The following is a 4,941-nucleotide window of genomic DNA, read 5'->3' as shown; positions in this document are numbered from 1 at the left end:
GACAATAGATCACATGCTGGGCCACAAAACAAGTCTCAATAAATTTAATAGGACTTAAATTATACAGATTGTATTCTCTGACCACAAGAGAATTGAACTGAAATTAATAATAAAAAGAGATCTGGAAAACCATGAATACCTAGAAATGCAAAGCACCTTTCTTCCTTTCTTTCTTCTTTCTTTCTTTCTTTCTTTTTCTTTTTCTTTTAACATGCAATGCTTCATGAATTTGCTTGTCATTCTTGCGCAGGGGCCAAGTGAATCTTCTCTGTTGTTGTAATTTTAGTATATGTGCTGCCTAAGCGAGTGCATGAAATAGCGTATTTCTAAATGATTCATGGGCTGAAGACAAAATCACAAAGGAAATTAGAAAACATTTTGAACTGAATGACAATGAATACAACATGCCAAAGCTTATAAGAGGCAGAGAAGACAGTTTTTAAAAGGACTCTATAGATTTATGCATTTGTATTAGGAAAGAAGAAAGATTTAAAATCAAGGACTAAGGTTCCGCATTAAAAAAATTGGAAGAGAGGGGCACCTGGGTGGCTCAGTGGTTTAAGCCTCTGCCTTCAGCTCAGGTCATGATCTCAGGGTCCTGGGATCGAGCCCCACATCGGGCTCTCTGCTCAGCAGGGAGCCTGCTTCCCCCCCCCTCTCTGCCTGCCTCTCTCTGCCTACTTGTGATCTCTCTCTCTCTGTCAAATAAATAAATAAAAATCTTTAAAAAAAAACTAGGAAGAGAAGAACAGAGTAAGAATAAAGCAAGTAGAAGGAAGGAAGTTTTAAAGAGAAGAGAATAAGTCATTGAAAGAGAACAGACAAAAGAGAAAAGTAACAAATCTAAAAGCTTGTCCTTTAAAGAGATCCACAAAGTTGACAAAATTTTAATGAGACTGATGAAAAAGAGGGAGAGAATACAGGTCCCTAATAGCTGGGATGAGGAGGGATTATCAGTTACAGATCCTTCAAAAATTAAAAGGATAGCAAGAAAATATTGTGAGCATCTTTTTTTGGTCAACATGTTAAAAAACTTAGACAAAATGGACAGATTTCTCGGAAAATACAACTTATCAAAAATTACAAAAGAAAAAAATCTGAATAGCCCTATTACATGTATTAAAGATCAAATTTATTATTAAAAACTATCTCACTGAGGTAAATCTAGGTCCCAGTGTTTTCAGTGGTGAAGTCTATGAAAAATCTCATGAAGAAAAATCCTACCTTATACAATTTTTTCAGAAAATGGAAGTGATCACTGCACAACTTATCCTAAGATGCTAGGATTGCCTTTATATCAAAACATTCAAAAAAATTCCAAGAAAGGAAAACCACAGATCAATACTTCTCATAATTATAGATATAAAAATCATGAACAAAATATTTGCTAATGGGCAAAGGGGGTCAAAGAGTACAAACTTCCAGGAATAAAATAAATCAGTCATTGTGACATAATCTACAGCATGGTGAATGTAGTTAATTATGCTGTCTCACATATTTGGAAGTTGCTATGAAAGAAGATCTTAAAAGTTCTTATCACAAGAAAAATAATTTTGTACAACTATGTATGTGCTTATTGTGGCTTATTGTGTTGATCATTTTGTAATATATATGAACACTGAATCATTATATGATATATCTGAAACTAATATAATCTCCTCTGTCAATTACACGTTAGTAAAAAATAAATAGCAAATAGAATCCAAAAAGAGGGAAGATGCATCATGACTAATTAGAGTTTATCCTAGGAATATAAGGATGATTTAACATTTGATATGAATCAATATAAATCACTATATTAACAGAACACACTAAAAAATAATCTGATCAGGGGCGCCTGGGTGGCTCAGTGGGTTAAAGCCTCTGCCTTCGGCTCAGGTCATGGTCTCAGGGTCCTGGGATCGAGCCCCGCATCGGGCTCTCTGCTCAGCAGGGAGCCTGCTTCCCCCTCTCTCTCTGCCTGCCTCTCTGCCTACCTGTGATCTCTGTCTGTCAAATAAATAAATAAAATCTTCTTTTAAAAAATGGGGAAGTTGAGGACAAGCCAGAGTAAATAAATAAAATCTTTTAAAAAAATCATCTGATCATTTTAACAGATCATGAAGAAGCATTTGACAAAATTCAACATCGCTTTTATTTTAAAAGATTTTATTTTTTATTTATTTACAGAGGGTGAGAGAACACAAGCAATAGGTGCAGCAGAGGGAGAGGGAGAACCAGACTCCCCACAGAGCAGGAAGCCCGAAGTGGGGCTCGATGTGGGCTCTAAGGTGGGGACTGAAACCAGGACTCTGGGATCATGACATGAGCTGAAGACAGACAACTTTACCAAGTGAGCCATCCAGGCACCCCAAAATTCAACATCCTTTAGTGATATAAACTTTCAGTGAACTAGAAATAGTAGGGAATTCCCCCAGATTGATAAAGGGCACCTGCAAGAAACCTTTAGCTGATATGCTTAATAAAGGACTGACTTATTTCCTGCTGGGTTGGGAATAAGGCAGGAATGTGTGCTTTTACACACTTGCTGCCCTACAAAGAGCTTGGCTTTCTGAACTCAGAAGAATTTCATTTGTGGGGTGCCGGGGTGGCTCAGTGGGTTAAGCCTCTGCCTTTGGCTCAGGTCATGATCCCAGGATCCTATGATTGAGTCCCGCATCAGGCTCTCTGCTCATCGGGGAGCCTGCTTCTCCCTCTCCCTTTGCCTGCCTCTCCTCCTCGGTGTGCTGCCTCTCTCTCAATTTCTCTGTCAAATATATAAATAAAATCTTAAAAAAGAAAAAAAAGAAAAAACAGAAATTAAAAAAAAAGAACTGCATTTGTCATTATACCTTGCATTTCAGATTATATAAACTTGAGCAGTTTAAACTCTCCGAGGCTGTTTCTGTATCTATGAAGTAAGTATGATAATGCTTGCTTTGGGAGTTCAGTTAAGTGCCTAGAACAATGCCTAACAGCAAAGAGACTAATAAATTTAGGTATTACATTAGTACCCACTCAATAGTCTATAACCTCTCTGATTGCAGAAACCATATCTCCTTTATTTATTTCCATCTCTTCAGTGCTTAGCTCAGCACCTAGCACAAAGTGGATATCTAAAAATTTGTTAACTAAATTATTGGCATTAAAACACTGATAAATGGGACCTTAGAGATTCTTTAGTTTTCTAAATCAAATTCCAAGATGGGACCATGCCTACTGAAAAATAGCTTTCTGCGGTTTCTTTGATGAAATTTGTGTTGAGTGGTTCATCTCCACTTGATACTTGGTTGCCCTGGGAGAGTCCTGTTAATCCTGTATGCTTTGACTACAAGCTCTGAGACGAAACAGATGCTTTGGCGTTGTACGCAGAGCCCGCTCTTCCGAGTCTGTTTCTCAAGTAAGCAGTCCTTCAGTTTAGCTAAATTGATTTCCCCACCCTTCCTAGAACATTTTTGTTTTGTATCATTTTAGCCCTTGCTTGGGTCATGTTCTCCACCTGAAATGCCCCCTTTCCTCTTCTCTCCAATCAACATCCTACCCCACCTTCCAGGCCTCTTCCTTAGGAGACGTTCTCCCATCTGACTTTTGTCTTGTCAGAAATGTTATTTCCGTACCCTGAACTTTGGAGGAAATATAATCAAGAACAACAACAACAACAAAATCTCCTGCCAATACAGAAATTCCTCTCTACTAAACACAGGGAAAAAAAGAAAACAGTTTGGTTATTGAACCAGACCCTAAGGGGCATGACAGGCCATCTGCTATCCAGCTGCAAAGACAGAAAGACATCTCACCCTTCTGTGCAGCCAGGCAGGTGTAAGGTGTGTATTCTGTGCACGTGTGTTCTAAGATAAAGGACCAGTTCTCAAGAAAGAAGCCTTGACAGTGCCGTTTGTCACACATAGTTCATCCTGAATTCATCTGGTAATTGGGTGGCTTTCTGTGTTTGCTAACTGTCTTGATCCAAAGGAAAAATAACTTTTCATATCTTTACCACGAGAGGTAGTTTTGCAACCTTGGAGTCAGGTGCCATGTCAAAGTTAGGATCCTACCCTACTACGGAAACTGGGAGGCAGGGGTGATACAGGTTATTTTATTATTTTTTAAAGATTTTATTTATTTGTCAGACACAGAGAGAGAGCACAAGCACAGGAAGTGGTAGGCAGAAGGAGAAGCAGGATCCCTGCTGAGCAGGGAGCCTGATGCAGGACTTGATCCCAAGACCCTGGATCATGACCTGAGCTGAAGGCAGACGCTGAATGACTAAGCCACCCAGGTATCCCCTTCAATTGCATTTTAAAGGGATGGCTCCTAGGGCGCCTGGGTGGCTCAGTGGGTTGGGCTTCTGCCTTTGGCTCAGGTCGTGATCCCGGGGTCCTGGGATCGAGCCCCACATCGGGCTCTCTGCTCAGTGGGGAGCCTGCTTCCTCCTCTCTCTCTGCCTGCTTGTGATCTCTCTCTCTCTCTCTCTGTCAAATAAATTTAAAAAAAAAGTGGGGGGGATGGCTCCTAGATCCTCAAAAACAAAACAAAACAAAAACCAAAAAACATTTCTGGGTTGTAAAACTGTCAAGTGGCTTATTTAGCTTTTTTAAAGATTTACATATGTCTCAAAGAGGCAGAAAAAGAATTTCAAAATACAAATTTTCGAAAGCAAATACTCTAAGAAAAGGGAAGTGGGAAATCTCTTCCTTTTTTTTATACACTAGAGAGACTTAAAACAATTCTTTTGAATTTGCATTTGCCCTTATAAACTCCTATGGCCTTTTTGGTTAATGCCATTTATATGCTATTCCATTGTTGGAGATATTATATACCCTTCATCTCTTTTTCCTGCTGGATTGTGGTAGGAAAAGTGTCCTATGCATTTGCACTGTGGCACTAATATGTCCCGAGTACATTACTGGAGGTTAATCAAAACTGATTGGATAATCAGTATACCTGTGTGGAATAATATCC

At 39.1% G+C, this 4,941-nt stretch overlaps 1 non-coding gene across 1 annotated transcript; it reads right to left on the bottom strand.

Annotated features, from left to right (window-relative positions):
- Positions 1-205: 205 nt before the first annotated feature.
- Positions 206-310, bottom strand: LOC122911031. Its single transcript, XR_006385366.1, has one exon. It is a non-coding gene; the product is annotated as a U6 spliceosomal RNA (small nuclear RNA).
- Between the last annotated feature and the right edge of the window lie 4,631 nt (positions 311-4,941).

This window comes from Neovison vison, chromosome 6 (genome assembly GCF_020171115.1).
Source record: "Neovison vison isolate M4711 chromosome 6, ASM_NN_V1, whole genome shotgun sequence".
Classification (NCBI taxonomy): Eukaryota; Metazoa; Chordata; class Mammalia; order Carnivora; family Mustelidae; genus Neogale; species Neogale vison.
This window is presented reverse-complemented; position numbering and strand designations above follow the sequence as displayed.